This window comes from Balaenoptera physalus, assembly GCF_965194825.1.
Source record: "Balaenoptera physalus genome assembly, chromosome: 4".
In the NCBI taxonomy this organism is placed as follows: domain Eukaryota; kingdom Metazoa; phylum Chordata; class Mammalia; order Artiodactyla; family Balaenopteridae; genus Balaenoptera; species Balaenoptera physalus.
In genome coordinates this window covers 14231370-14248411 of record NC_138891.1, presented here as the reverse complement: position 1 = coordinate 14248411, position 17042 = coordinate 14231370, and the positions used below count along the sequence as shown (strand labels likewise).

Below are 17042 nucleotides of genomic sequence, written 5' to 3'. Positions count from 1 at the left end.
TCAACTTTTATGAAAAGTGTTATTTGTGTCCTCTTTACAAAATCTTTGCCTATCCTAAGGTCACTTACCATCCATTTAAGATCATTTAGCTACATAAAATTTCAGGGTTTCAAGGGCCAGGGCTCACATACTGTGTGATAAATCTTGGGTCCTACACCCTAGTAGACAGCCCTGACATCATACACGAGGGGTGAGTGGGAGCAAGAAGAGCAGTTTGGGGCAAGAAGATGGAAACAGATCTCAGGAGAGATGGAAAGGTTATGAAGGGAGATGCGGAGATCTGGAAAGACAAGATGGAGAGAAGCAGAGAGAGGAAAAGAGAAAGAGGGTGATGAGGGAAGGTATGTCTTCCCAGCCTGAGCAAAGTGTGCCTCTGTCTCAGGAATCCCAGCACTCTGGCAAAGCAGGGACCCACCAAGTGGGTAGGACTAGAGTCAGGGAAACAGAAACAAGATCAGAAGTTCCTTCCCCAGACCTCCCAACCCTCCCTGCTCTCTCTGTGCTCAGGCTAATAAGCACTTACCCTTGAAAAACACTTTTTAAAACATTGGCTGATTTTGTTATAAGAAATCTTCATTTCCCAAGGATGTGCTGAGATATCATTACATTAAGGTGTATCTGAAGCCACATCTAGGTTTCAACCAATATCCAGAAATTAACCCTGACAAAATGTGTAGTAATTATAAATGTGGACTTTGAAGTCATATAAACCTAGGTGCGTTTACTTACCCACTCCTGTCCTTGGGCAATTTCATAAACTTCCGTGAGTCTCAGTTTCCTCATCTATTAAATAAGCATTTATTTATTTATTCATTAGCAAATATTTATTGAGTACCTATTACGTGCTAGAGACTATTACTGTCCCATAAAAATTATTTACTCCCATGAAGCTTGCCTTCTAAGGGGAAGCAGACAATAAACACGATGAAACAGTATAATGTATCGTACGTTAAACAGCGATAAGTAGGGAACAACTGGAAGAATGGAGTTGCTGTTACCTAGGATGGGGAAGGCTGCAGGAGGTGCCAGATGAGGGGAAATATCAGGGCCTCACCTTTGGGTACATTATGTTTTAGATGCCTAAGGAGATGTCAAGACAGTTGGCTATACAAGTTCAGGGAAGAAGTGCAGATTAGAGATAGAGGTTTGGAAGTCACTAATGAATAAGTAGTATTCAGAGCCATAAAACTGGAGGAGATCATCCAAGGAGTGATTGTAAAGAAAGAATATGAAAATGTTGCTCCACTCACAGGGTTGGTGGTGGTGGTAATGTGTGTGTGTGTGTGTGTGTGTGTGTGTGTGTGTGTGTGTGAGGTTTAGTTGGATTAATACTGAGCTTTATTTATTGTGTGCTTAACATGTACCAGATGCTGTGCCAAGAGTTTTATATCCCTTAACTCATTTAATTTTCTAGGAAGTAAGTGATATTATTTTCTCCATTTTAACGATGATGTTACTGAGAAAGTTTATATTTGCCCAAAGTCATGGAATTAGTAAGTGATAAAATAGGGATTTGAACCCAGAACGCATGTCCTTAATCCATATACTTCATCTCACATAATCTAATATAAAAAGCTAATACCCACTGGTCATTCTAATACGTTATAATCACTTAATTAAACGCCCCCTCCACTATATATCAGTTTGTGCCTTGGACGATAACTTGTCTGACTATGGTTTGAGATCCTCAGTTTCAAATGGGCATATTAATAATAATAATGACTCTTCTGCCCAACTAATAGAGCCACTGTGAGGGCCAAATGAGGTAATGTCTAAAGAATTGTATCTCCATACTTGTTACAGAACATCATCGCTATCACTGCAAAATAAGCCTGAGTTTTGTAAATATGATAAGAACGGATCAAATTAGTTCTGTTCATAAAATATACACTCCAGGTGCACAGAAGCATTACACTTTAGACAAATGCTATTCTTTGCATGATGTGTTTGACCTTGACTCAGGACTTCAGCAACTGGCAGCTCATAAACTGGAACATACACTGAAATATGTGCAGAAATAAAAACAGAAAATTTCCACAAGGGCAAGAATTTTTTTAAATCAATGTTTTGAATTTTTTTTTCAGTTACACTATTGGAATGTCTCAACATTAAATTATCTTTTTAAGTTTCTGGACTAATGTAAAAGCATTTTAGTTGGGTAAGAATTATTTGCTTCCCTATTTCTTGATTTTAATGTTAGGAAATATTTCCATACATAATACACATTCCCATAACTAGAAGGAATGTGACCTAGGACCTCAAATGCCCGCTTCATGCTTTTTAAGAAGCTAAAAAACAGGTAGACAAAGTGTGGAATTTGAAGTCAGAAGACGAGTGTTAAGTTCTTTTTTTAAAAATTTATTTATTTTTTGGCTACTTTGGGTCTTCGTTGCTGCGCACGGGCTTTCTCTAGCTGTGGTGAGTGGGGGCTACTCTTCATTGCAGTGCATGGACTTCTCATTGCAGTGGCTTCTCTTATTGCGGAGCATGGGCTCTAGGTGCGCGGGCTCAGTAGTTGCGGCTCACAGGCTCTAGAGAGCAGGCTCAGTAGTTGTGGTGCATGGGCTTAGTTCCTCCGCAGCATGTGGGATTTTCCCGGACCAGGGACCGAACCCATGTCCCCTGCATTGGCAGGAAGATTCTTAACCACTGCCCCACCAAGGAAGTCCCGAGCATTAAGTTCTAATATGTTAGCTAAACCTTTACACGACAAGTTTAAAATATTTTTTTCTTCTCTTCACAGTGCCTGCTCACAGATATGGCAGGATGTTAAGACTTGAGCAGGAGATCTCCTTGATCTTGGGTTATTTCACTGACCACCAATAAGCAGAGTTTTGTTAGGAACTTTTCACTCAAAACAATATAAGATGGAAAATACAGAACTACAATTGACTAAACATCCATGTCCCCCCAGTTATATGCTTATCGCTGTACCCCATACACTAAGGAGATAAAAAGAATAAAAGTTGTGGTCCTTGCTCTCTAACAGCCACAATCTGTGATCAAAACCACACATAGATGAAAAATAATTTTAAAGATTTATAAGCCATATTTGAACAAAAATAAACAATATGAGAATGACCATGATTCTTAGTGTATGGAGGAAACTCAAAATGAGGAAAAAGTATTATAAAATCATCAGGAAAGAGTTCATGGAGGTTGATTGGAGATAGCTATATCCATCTGCACCATTTTATTTCCTACCAGACAATTTATTAGTTTCTGCAACCACAGGCCTTGGGTGATTTTGATTGACATTTCATTGCTCTGTGACTTGGTTTCTTCATTTATCAAACAGAAAATCAAGCTCCTCGTTTCTGATATAAATCTGAGGGTGACAGTTGGAGAACACTGAGAAATACCTCATTTTATTATTGCAGATATATTTGAGATAAAATGCAGATAAATTAAATTATATGTCATAGACACTTATAACTATGATAATTAAGAGATAGCCCAGTGAGTCAACTTACCTCTGCAGCCTAAACTTAAGATAGGTAAAAATAAAGATCTTATGACAAGGTAGATACACAAAGAATTGTGAATGAAGCTTACAAGTTTTTAAACATTTCAATCAGCATTTTTAATGTACCAGGAGTGGGATGTTGAGAAATAAAGCAGTAAAGTGCTTCTAGCAAGGGAATAAGGGCATTTTTTTTTTTGAGAATTAAGTTTTTTTTAAAAATCGGGTCAAAATTAATTTATTGATGCCAGAAGCATCTGAACCATTTATTTTTCCTGTGTTAATTGGACAGCAGAGATTTCCCTGGTGAATTCCTTAGTGAAAGGTGTAGAAGAAATTCTTCCGGGGAGAGGAGAAGATGGCGAACAGTAAGATGTGGAGATCACCTTCCTCCCCACAGATAAATCAGAAATACATCTACACATGGAACTGCTCCTATAGAACACCCACTGAACGCTGACAGAAGACGTCAGACATCCCAAAAGGCAAGAAACTTCCCACGTACATGGGTAGGGCAAAAGAAAAAAGAAATAACAGAGACAAAAGAACAGGGATGGGACCTGCACCAGTGGGAGGGAGCTGTGAAGGAGGAAAGGTTTCCACACATTAGGAAGCCCCTTCTCGGGCGGAGACTGCGGGTGGCAGAGGGGGTAGCTTCGGAGCCACAGAGGAGAGCGCAGCCACAGGGGTGCGGAGGGCAAAGCAGAGAGATTCCCGCACAGAAGATCGGTGCTGAGCAGCACTCACCAGCGCGAGAGGCTTGTCTGCTCACCCGCTGGGGCGGGCGGAGCCTGGGAGCTGAGGCTTGGGTTTCGGTCTGATCGCAGGGAGAGGACTGGGGTAGGCGGCGTAAACACAGCCTGAAGGGGTTAGTGCACCACAGCTAGCCGGGACGGAGTCCAGGAAAAGGTCTGGAGCTGCCGAATAGGCAAGAGACTTTTTCTTGCCTCTTTGTTTCCTGGTGCGCGAGGAGAGGGGATTCAGAGCGCTGCCTAAACGAGCCCCCGAGACGGGCGCAAGGCGCAGCTATCAGTGCGGACCCCAAAGACAGGCAAGAGACGCTAAGGCTGCTGCTGCCACCACCAAAACGCCTGTGTGTGAGCACAGGTCACTATCCACACCCTCCCTCCTGGGAGGCTGTGCAGCCCGCCACTGCCAGGGTCCCGTGATGCAGGGACAACTTCCCTGGGAGAATGCACAGCACGCCTCAGGCTGCTGCAACGTCATACTGGCCTCTCCTGCTGCAGGCTCGCCCCGCATCCATACCCTTCCCTCCCCCCAGCCTGAGTGAGCCAGAGCCCCCGAGTCAGCTGCTCCTTTAACTCTGTCCTGTCTGAGTGAAGAACAAACGCCCTCAGGCGACCTACACGCAGAGGCGGGTCCAAATCCAAAGCTGAAACCCGGGAGTTGTGCAAACAAAGAAGAGAAAGGGAAATTTCTCCCAGCAACCTCAGAAGGAGCGGATTAAAGCTCCACACACAACTTGATGTACCTACATCTGTGGAATAACTGAATAGACAACGACTCATCCCAGATTGAGGAGGTGGACTTAGGGAGCAAGATATATTATTTTTTCCTTTTTCTTCTTTTTGTGAGTGTGTATGTATATGCTTTTGGGTGAGATTTTGTCTGTATAGCTTTGCTTTCACCATTTGTCCTACGGTTCTGTCCGTCCATTTTTTTGTGTTTCTTCTGTTTTTACTTAAAAAATTTTTTTTCTTAATAATTACTTTTTATTTTTTATTTCAATAACGTTATTTTATTTTATCATACTTTATTTTATCCTCTTTCTTTCTTTCTTTCTATTTTTTGTCCCTTTTATTCTGAGCCATGTGGATGAAAGGCTCTCGGTGCTAGAGACAGGCATCAGGGCTGTGCCTCTGAGGTGGGACAGGCAACTTCAGGACACTGATCCACAAGAGACCTCCCAGCTCCACGTAATACCAAACGGGGAAAATCTCTGAGAGATTTCCATCTCAACATCAAGACTCAGCTTCACTCAACGACCAGCAAGCTACAGTGCTGGACACCCTACGCCAAACAACTAGCAAGACAGGAGCACAGCCCCATCCATTAGCAGAGAGGCTGCCTAAAATCATTATAAGGCCACAGGCACCCCAAAACACACCACCAGATGTGGACCTGCCCAACAGAAAGACAAGGTCCAGCCTCATCCACCAGAACACAGGCACTAGTCCCCTCCACCAGGAAGCCTACACAACCCACTGCACCAAGCTTAGCCACTGGGGACAGACACCAAAAACAACAGGAACTATGAACCTGCAGCCTGCAAAAAGGAGACCCCAAACACAGTAAGATAAGCAAAATGAGAAGACAGAAAAACACACAGCAGATGAAGGAGCAAGGTAAAAACACAGCAGACCTAACAAATGAAGAGGAAATAGGCAGTCTACCTGAAAAAGAATTCAGAATAATGATAGTAAAGATGATCCAAAATCTTGGAAATAGAATAGACAAAATGCAAGAAACATTTAACAAGGACCTAGAAGAACTAAAGAGGAACCAAGCAATGATGAAAAACACAATAAATGAAATTAAAAATAATCTAGACGGGATCAATAGTGGAATAACTGAGGCACAAGAATGGATAAGTGACCTGGAAGATAAAATAGTGGAAATAACTACTGCAGAGCAGAATAAAGAAAAAAGAAAGAAAAGAACTGAGGACAGTCTCATAGACCTCTGGGACAACATTAAATGCACCAACATTCGAATTATAAGGGTCCCAGAAGAAGAAGAAAAAAAGAAAGGGACTGAGAAAATATTTGAAGAGATTATACTTGAAAACTTCCCTAATATGGGAAAGGAAATAGTTAATCAAGTCCTGAGCACAGAGAGTCCCATACAGGATAAATCCAAGGAAAAACACGCCAAGACACATATTAATCAAACTATCAAAAATTAAATATAAAGAAAACATATTAAAAGCAGCAAGGGAAAAACAACAAATAACACACAAAGGAATCCCCATAAGGTTAACAGATGATCTTTCAGCAGAAACTCTGGAAGCCAGAAGGGAGTGGCAGGACATATTTAAAGTGATGAAGGAGAAAAACCTACAACCAAGATTACTCTACCCAGCAAGGATCTCATTCAGATTCGATGGAGAAATTAAAACTTTTACAGACAAGCAAAAGCTGAGAGAGTTCAGCGCCACCAAACCAGCTTTACAACAAATGCTAAAGGAACTTCTCTAGGCAACAAACACAAGAGAAGGAAAACACGTACAATAAAAAACCCAAAACATTTAAGAAAATGGGAATAGGAACATACATATCGATAATTACCTTAAATGTAAATGGATTAAATGCTCCCACCAGGAGACACAGACTGGCTGAACAGATACAAAAACAAGACCCGTATATATGCTGTCTACAAGAGACCCACTTCAGACCTAGGGGCACTTACAAACTGAAAGTGAGGGGATGGAAAAAGATATTCCATGCAAATGGAAATAAAAAGAAAGCTGCAGTAGCAATTCTCATATCAGACAAAATAGAGTTAAAAATAAAGACTATTACAAGAGACAAAGAAGGACACTACATAATGATCAAGGGATCGATCCAAGAAGAAGATATAACAATTGTAAATATTTATGCACCCAATATAGGAGCACCTCAATACATAAGGCAAATACTAACAGCCATAAAAGGGGAAATCGACAGCAACACAATCATAGTAGGAGACTTTAACACCCCACTTTCACCAATGGACAGATCATCCAAAATGAAAATAAATAAGGAAACACAAGCTTTAAATGATACATTAAACAAGATGGACTTAATTGATATTTATAGGACATTCCACCCAAAAACAACAAAATACACATTTTTCTCAAGTGCTCATGGAACATTCTCCAGGATAGATCATATCTTGGGTCACAAATCAAGCCTTGGTAAATTTAAGAAAATTGAAATCGTATCAAGTATCTTTTCCGACCACAACGCTATGAGACTAGATATCAATTACAGGAAAAGATCTGTAAAAAATACAAACACATGGAGGCTAAACAATACACTACTTAATAACGAAGTGATCACTGAAGAAATCAAAGGGGAAATCACAAAATACCTAGAAACAAATGACAATGGAGAGACGACGACCTAAACCTATGGGATGCAGCAAAAGCAGTTCTAAGAGGGAAGTTTATAGCAATACAAGTCTACCTCAAGGAACAGGAAACATCTCAAATAAACAACCTAACCTTGCACCTAAAGCAACTAGAGAAAGAAAAATTAAAAAAACCCCAAAGTTAGCAGAAGGAAAGAAATCATAAAGAACAGATCAGAAATAAATGAAAAAGAAATGAAGTAAACAATAGCAAAGATCAATAAAACTAAAAGCTGGTTCTTTGAGAAGATAAACAAAATTGATAAACCATTAGCCAGACTCATCAAGAAAAAAAGGGAGAAGACTGAAATCAACAGAATTAGAAATGAAAAAGGAGAAGTAACAACTGACACTGCAGAAATACAGAGGATCTTGAGAGATTACTACAAGGAACTCTATGCCAATAAAATGGACAACCTGGAAGAACTGGACAAATTCTTAGAAATGCACAACCTTCCGAGACTGAACCAGGAAGAAATAGAAAATATGAACAGGCCAATCACAAGCACTAAAATTGAAACTGTGATTAAACATCTTCCAACAAACAAAAGCCCAGGACCAGATGGCTTCACAGGCGAATTCTATCAAACATTTAGAGAAGAGCTAACACCTATCTTTCTCAATCTCTTCCAGAACATTGCAGAAGGAGCAACACTCCTGAACTCATTCTATGAGGCCAGCATCACCCTGATACCAAAACCAGACAAAGATGTCACAAAGAAAGAAAACTACAGGCCAATATCACTGATGAACATAGATGCAAAAATCCTCAACAAAATACTAGCAAACAGAATCCAACAGCACATTAAAAGGATCATACACCATGATCAAGTGGGGTTTATTCCAGGAATGCAAAGATTCCTCAATATACGCAAATCAATCAACGTGATACACCATATTAACAAATTGAAGGAGAAAAACCATATGATCATCTCAATAGATGCAGAGAAAGCTATCGACAAAATTCAACACCCATTTATGATAAAGGCCCTGCAGAAAGTAGGCATAGAGGGCCTCAACATAATAAAGGCCATATATGACAAACCCACAGCCAACATCTTCCTCAATGGTGAAAAACTGAAACCATTTCCACTAAGATCAGGAACAAGACAAGGTTGCCCACTCTCACCACTATTATTCAACATAGTTTTGGAAGTTTTAGTCACAGCAATCAGAGAAGAAAAAGAAATAAAAGTAATCCAAATTGGAAAAGAAGAAGTAAAGCTGTCACTGTTTGCAGATGACATGATATTATACATAGAGAATCCTAAACATGCTACCAGAAAACTACTAGAGCTAATCAATGAATTTGGTAAAGTAGCAGGATACAAAATTAATGCACAGAAAATTCTTGCATTCCTATACACTAATGATGAAAAATCTGAAAGTGAAATTAAGAAAACACTCCCATTTACCACTGCAACAAAAAGAATAAAATATCTAGGAATAAACTTACCTAAGGAGACAAAAGACCTGTATGCAGATAATTATAAGACACTGATGAAAGAAATTAAAGATGATACAAATGGATGGAGAGGTATACCATGTTCTTGGATTGGAAGAATCAACATTGTGAAAATGACTCTACTACCCAAAGCAATCTACAGATTCAATGCAATCCCTAACAAACTACCACTGGAATTTTTCACAGAACTAGAACAAAAGATTTCACAATTTGCATGGAGACACAAAAGACCCCGAATAGCCAAAGCAATCTTGAGAACGAAAAATGGAGCTGGAGGAATCAGACTCCCTGACTTCAGACTATACTACAAAGCTACAGTAATCAAGACAGTATGGTACTGGCACAAAAACAGAAATATAGATCAATGGAACAGAATAGAAAGCCCAGAGATAAACCCACGCACATATGGTTACCTTATCTTTGATAAAGGAGGCAAGCATATACAGTGGAGAAAAGACAGCCTCTTCAATAAGTGGTGCTGGGAAAACTGGACAGCTACATGTAAAAGTATGAAATTAGAACACTCCCTAACACCATACACAAAAATAAACTCAAAATGGATTAAAGACCTAAATGTAAGGCCAGACACTATCAAACTCTTAGAGGAAAACATAGGCAGAACACTCTATGACATGAATCACAGCAAGATCCTTTTTGACCCAGCTCCTAGAGAAATGGAAATAAAAACAAAAATAAACAAATGGGACTAATGAAACTGAAAAGCTTTTGCACAGCATAGGAAACTGTAAACAAGACCAAAAGACAACCCTCAGAATGGGAGAAAATATTTGCAAATGAAGCAACTGACAGAGGATTAATCTCCAAAATTTACAAGCAGCTCATGCAGCTCAATAACAAAAAAACAAACAACCCAATCCAAAAATGGGCAGAAGACCTAAAAAGACATTTCTCCAAAGAAGATATACGGATTGCCAACAAACACATGAAAGAATGCTCAACATCACTAATCATTCGAGATATGCAAATCAAAACTACAATGAGATATCATCTCACACCGGTCAGAATGGCCATCATCGAAAAACCTGGAAACAGTAAATGCTGGAGAGGGTGTGGAGGAAAGGGAACACTCTTGCACTGTTGGTGGGAATGTAAATTGATACAGCCACTATGGAGAACAGTATGGAGGTTCCTTAAAAAACTAAAAATAGAACTACCATACGACCCAGCAATCCCACTACTGGGCATATACCCTGAGAAAACCATAGGTCAAAAAGAGTCATGTACCAAAATGTTCATTGCAGCTCTATTTACAATAGCCAGGACATGGAAGCAACCTAAATGTCCATCGACAGATGAATGGATAAAGAAGATGTGGCACATATATACAATGGAATATTAGTCAGCCATAAAAAGAAACGAAATTGAGTTATTTGTAGTGAAGTGGATGGAGTTAGAGTCTGTCATACAGAGTGAAGTAAGTCAGAAAGAGAAAAACAAATACAGTATGCTAACCCATATGTATGGAATCTAAGGGAAAAAAAAAAAAGGTCATGAAGGGCCTAGTGGCAAGACGGGAATAAAGACACAGACCTACTAGAGAATGGACTTGGGGATATGGGGAGGGGGAAGGGTAAGCTGTGACAGGGGGAGAGAGTGGCATGGACATATGTACACTACCAAGCGTAGGGTAGAGAGCTGGTGGGAAGCAACCACATGGCACAGGGATATCAGCTCTGTGCCTTGTTCCCACCTAGAGAGGTGGGATGGAGAGGGTGGGAGGGAGGGAGATGCAGGAGGGAAGAGATATGTGAACATGTGTATATGTATAGCTGATTTACTTTGTTATAGAGCAGAAAGTAACACACCATTGTGAAGCAATTATACCCCAATAAAGATTTAAAAAAAAAAAAAGGAAATTCTTCCATCTAATTCAACCTGTGAGAAATGCCCCAGGAAATATTTGTCAAATAAATAAATCAGTAAGTGAATGAATTAATCAGTCATTAAAAATAGACATTTATATGCTGAAAATGATCCTGCTCTTTTGAAGGAATGATCTGTACTTAATACTGTTTTTGTCAAGTATTTTTCTGTTCTAAAATTAAAGTCACAGGGAGTATGGCCAAGATGGCAGAGCAGGAAGACCCTGAGTTCACCTCCTCCCACAAGCACACCAAAAATATAACTACTTAAAGAGCAAATATCTATGAGAATGACCTGACGACTAGCAGAAAAGGTTTTCCACAGTTAAAGATATAAAGAAGGAACAACCACAAGATTGGTAGGAGAAGTGAAGATGCAGTAGAGTCAAAACACACACTCCCAGGTAGGCAACTCACAAACAGGATAATCACAATTCCAGGGGTTTTCCCAAAGGAGTGAGGGGTCCAAGCCCCACATCTGGCTCCCCAACTCGGGGGTCCTGCATGGGGAAGAAGAGTCCCTTGAATGGCTGGCTTTGAAGGCCAGTGGGGCTTGTATACATGAGAGCCACAGGGTGTAGAAAACAGAGACTCCACTTAGAAAGGGTGCATGCAAAATCTCACATGCTCCAAGACCCATGGCAGAGGCAATGATTTGAAAGGAACCTGGGGCAGACCCACCTGCTGATCTTGGAGAGCCTCCTGGAGAAGCAGGAGGCAATGAGAACTCCCCCGGGGACACAGGTGCTGGCAGCAGCCATTTTGGGTATCTTGTCTACCATGAAGACACTGGTACTGACAAGCACCATTTGGAGTACTCTTGCTAGCCTAATAGTTCCCGGGGGCTTACCTGCCCACCAGCAGGCCAGTACCAGTCCTGGGACACCCCAGGCTGAGTAGACAGCTGCACAGGGACCTGGCTCCACACACCAGCAGATGGCAGCCACTGCACAAGGCAGGGCCTGGCAGCCAATTAGGCCAAGTCAGTCCCACCTATCAGCTCACCCACAGTAGTCGGCCCCACTACAACAGAAGGGCCCACACCCACACACCTCACAAAGGAAGCACCCCTAGAGCATATAGCTTTGGTGACCAAAGGGGAGTGTGCTGCTGGGCCCCATAGGATGTATCCTACATAAGTTCATTTCTCCAAGATCAAGGAAATGACCTACCTAATAAATAGAAATAGGCACAGAGAATTAAGCACAACGAGGACAGAGAGGAACAAGTTCCAAATGAAGGAACAAGACAAAACCTCAGAAGAAGAACTAAGTGAAGTGGTGATAAGCAATATCTGATAAAGAGTTCAAGGTAATGATCATAAAGATGTACAACAAACTAAGAAGAATGGATGAACACAGTGAGAAGTTTAACAAAGAGTTCGAAAATATAAAGAAGAACCAAGCGAAACTAAAGGATACATAACTGAAATTTAAAATACACTAGAATGAATTAACAGTAGTTTAGATAATACAGAGGAATGGATCAGCAGACTACAAGACAGAGAAATGGAAATCACTCAAGCTGAACAGAAAAAAAAAGAAAAAAGAATTTTTAAAAATGAGAAGAGTTTAAGAGACCTCTTGGACCACATGAAGCATACTAACATTGCATTATAAGGATCCCAAAAGGAGAAGGAAAGGCAGAAACCTTATTTGAAGAGAAAATTGATGAAAACTTCCCTAGTGTGGGAAAGGAAACAGACATGCAGGTCCAGGAAACAGAGTCCCAAACAAGATGAACCCAGATAGGTCCACAACAAGATATATTGTAATTAAAGTGGCAAAAATTAGAAATAAAGAGAGAATTTTAAAAGCAGCAAGAGAAAAGCAACTAGTTACATACAAGTGAACTCCCCCCATAGGACTATCAACTAAGTATTCAGCAGAAACTTTGCAGGCCAGAAGGGGATGGCACAATATTTTCAAAGTGATGAAGAGGAAAACCTACAACCAAGAATACCCTACCTGGCAAATTTTATATACATATAATTTATATATATGTATATAACATATATGTAATGTGTGTGTGTGTGTGTGTGTGTGTGTGTGTGTGTGTGTGTGTGTGTGTGTACATACAGGCTGTTATATATGAAACTCATGGTAACCACAAACCAAAAATCTATAATACATACACACAAAAAATAGAGACAGGAATCCAAACATAACACTGAAGATAGGCATGAAATCACAAGAAAAGAGATCAAAAGAAGAAGAAAGGAACAGAAAGAACTAAAAAACAACCAGAAAACAAAATGGCATTAAGTATATACCTGGCAATAGTTCCTTTAAATGTAATTGGACTAAATATGTCAATCAAAAGACAAAGAGTGGAGGAATGAATACAAAAGCAAGACCTATACATATGCTGCCTACAAGAGACTCACTTCAGATCTAAAGACACAGAGACTGAAAGTGAGAGGATAGAAAAATATATTCCATGCAAATGAAAAGAAAGCTAGGGTATCAAACTTATATGAGACAAAATAGCCTTTAAAACAAAGACTGTAATGAGACAAAGAAGGACATTACAATATGTAAAGGGATCAATCCAAGAAGGAGATATGACAATTGTAAATATATATGCACCAACATAGGAGCACCTAAATACAAAATGCAAATGTTAACAGAAATAAAGGGAGAAATTGACAGTAACACAATAATAGTAGGGGGATTTAACACCCCACTTACATCAATGGATAGATCATCCAGACAGAAAATCAATAAGGAAACAGTGGCCTTAAATGACACATTAGACCAGATGAACTTAATAGATATATACAAAGGCAAAATACACATTCTTTTCAGGTGCACATGGAACATTCTGCAGGATAGATTACATGCTAGTCCACAAAACAGGTCTCAATAAATTTAAGAAGACTGAAATCATATCAAGCATCTTTTCCAATCACAGTGGTATGAGACTAGAAATCAACTACAAGGAAAAAAACTGCAAAAAACACAAACGCATGGAGGCTAAACAATGTGCTACTAAACAACCAATGGGTCACTGAAGAAATAAAAAAATACCTAGAGACAAATGAAAATGGAAATGCAGCAATCCAAAATCTATGGGACGCAGCAAAAGCAGTTCTAAGAGAAAAGTTCACAGCAATTCAAACCTACCTCAGGAAATAAGAAAAAATCTCAAATAAATGATCTAATCTTACACCTAAAGGAAGTAGAAAAAGAAGAACAAACAAAACCCAAAGTTAGTAGAAGGAAAGAGATCATAAAGATCAGAACAGAAATAAATGAAATAGAGACCAAAAAGAAAAAGAAAAGAAAAGATCAATGAAACTAAGATCTGGTTCTTTGAAAAGAAAAATAAAATTGATAAAACTTTATCCAAACTCATCAAGAAAAAAAAAAGGTCCCAAATAAACAAACATAGAAATGAAAGAGAAGTTACAACCAACATCACAGAAATACAAAGGATCACAAGAGATTACTACAAACAGTTATATGCCAATAAAATGGACAACCTAGAAGAAATGGATAAATTCCTAGCAATGTACAATGTCCCAAGACTGAATCAGGAAGAAATAGAAAATCTGAACAAACTGATTACTAGTAAAGAAATTGAATCAATAATTTTAAAAAATCTCCCAACAAACAAAAGTCCAGGACCAGACAGCTTCACAGGTGAATTAAACCAAACATTTAAGGAAGAGTTAATGACTATACTTTTCAAACTATTCCAAAAAATTGAAGAGAAAGGAATGTTTCCAAACTCATTCTATAAGGCCAACATTCACCCTGATAACAAAACCAGACATAAACACCACAAAAAAAGAACATTACAGGCCAATATCCCTGATGAACATGGATGTAAAAATCTTCAACAAAATATTATCAAAAAGGATCAAACACCATAATCAAGTGGGATTTATCCCAGGTATGCAAGGATTGTTCAATATCTGCAAATCAATCAATGTGATAAAGCACATTAACAAACTGAAGAACAAAGATCATATGATCATCTCAATAGATGCAGAAAAAGCTCTTGACAAAATTGCACATCCAATCATGATAAAAGCTCAATAAAGTGAGGATAAAGGGAACATACCTCAACATAATAAAGGCCATATATGACAAGTCTACAGCCAACATCATATTCAGTGGTGAAAAGTTGAAAGCGTTCCCTCTAAAATAAAGAACAAGACAAAGATGCCCACTCATGCCACTTTTATTTAACCTAGTATTGGAAATTCTAGCCACAGCAATCAGACAAGAAAAAGAAATTTTAAAAATCCAAATATGGGGACTTCCCTGGTGGAGCAGTGGTTAAGAATCTGCTTGCCAATGCAGGGGACACGGGTTTGAGCCCTGGTCCGGGAAGATCCCACATGCCATGGAGCAATTAAGCCCATGAGCCACAACTACTGAGCCTGCGCTCTAGAGCCCACGTGCCACAACTACTGAAGCCCGTGTGCCTAGAGCCCATGCTCTGCAACAAGAAAAGCCACTGCAATGAGAGGCTTGTGCACCACAATGAAGAGCAGCCCCCACTCGCTGCAACTAGAGAAAGCCTGCGCCCAGCAACAAAGACCCAACACAGCCAAAAAAAAAAAAAAAAAAAAAATCCGAATTGTAAAAGAAGTAAAACTGTCACTGTTTGCAGATGACATAATACTATATATAGAAAATCCTAAATACACCACCAAAAACCTATTAGAACTAATATTATCAAAAAGATAACAAATAACAAGTGTTGGTCAGGATGTGGAAAAAGAGAACTGTCATGCACTGTTGGTGGAGATGTAAATTGGTGCAGCCTCTATGGAGAATAGCATGGAGATTCCTCCAAAATTAAAAATAGAACTACCATATGATCCAGCAATGATTCTTCTGGGTATTTTTCTTAAAAAAAAAAGCCTAATTCAAAAAGATATATGCACCCTATGTTCATTGCAGCATTATTCACAATAGCCAAGATATGGAAGCAACCAAAGTATTCATCAATAGATGAGTGGACAAAGAAGATGTGGTATATGTATACAATTGAATATTACTCAGCCATAAAAAAGAACGAAATCTTGCCATTTGTGAAAACATGAGTGGATCTAGAGGGTATTATGCTAAGTGAAATAAGTCAGCTAGAGAAAGACAAATTCTGTATAATTTCACTTATATGTGGAATCTAAAAAACAAAACAAATGAACAATCATAACACACAGCAACAGAGTCATAGATACAGAGAACAAACTGGTGGTTGCTGGTGAGGGGAATGAGTGAAATAGGTGAGGGAGATTAAGAGTTACAAACTTAGAGTTGTAAAATAAGCCACAGGGATAAAATATACAGCATGCAAAATATAGTCAATAATATTGTAATAACTTTGTAATGTGACAGATTTTGTATGGTAACTAGACTTATCATGGTGATCATTTTGTAATGTATAAAATTATGGATCACTATGTTGTACACCTAAAACTAATATAATATTTTTACGTCAGTTATACTTTTAAAAATAATTAATTAATAAAGATAAAATTGAAGTTACAGGATTCTAGAAATTCACTTTGAGGTAGTTACCTGAGGGACAAGTCCTCAAACAGAACTTAGGGTTATAAGCAAGCTCAAAACCTGTCAATATTCTCAGATCTGCCCATAAGCTGAGAACTTCCTGACATGAAACAGAAATTTACCATGAAGTTTACTAAGTAGCTCTAGCTGAAAAAGAATGAAACAAGAAGTCTGTGCTGGCGGCAGCTGAGAAGCAACAGAAAACTGTAAGGGCCCTTGGAATAGGGGGTTACCATTAAAGTCCTCTCAAACAATTAGGCTTACACCCATACATAAGTAGATAAATAGAACAGACCTAGACACACGCTGGTGAATACGGCTCAGACAGGTTGGATACGTTGGAAAGAAATGGACCAGAGGTGAGGATAGGACTTCCAGAAGTCATCTCTCCCTCTAGTAGCTCAAGGAAGAGTAAGGGAGATGATACTCCACCAGTGGGCTAAAGCTCAGGGCAGCTCCATGTGGGGAGGAATAGAGAGTCCTGTTGTAACAAAGGGGCCAGTGGAGCTTCAAGGAGGAATTTAGTGCAGCCCAGGGCCAGGGAATGCAACTCCAGGATCTAAATCCAAGGT

General features: G+C 39.2%; 1 long non-coding RNA gene across 1 annotated transcript in view; it reads right to left on the bottom strand.

Moving 5' to 3' along the window:
* Positions 1–729: 729 nt before the first annotated feature.
* Positions 730–17042, bottom strand: part of LOC309659512 — a 40671-nt gene continuing 24358 nt past the window's right edge. Inside the window, exon 4 of the long non-coding RNA XR_014262849.1 lies at positions 730–3328. This is a non-coding gene — a long non-coding RNA (uncharacterized lncRNA). The remainder of the gene's footprint in view (positions 3329–17042) is intronic.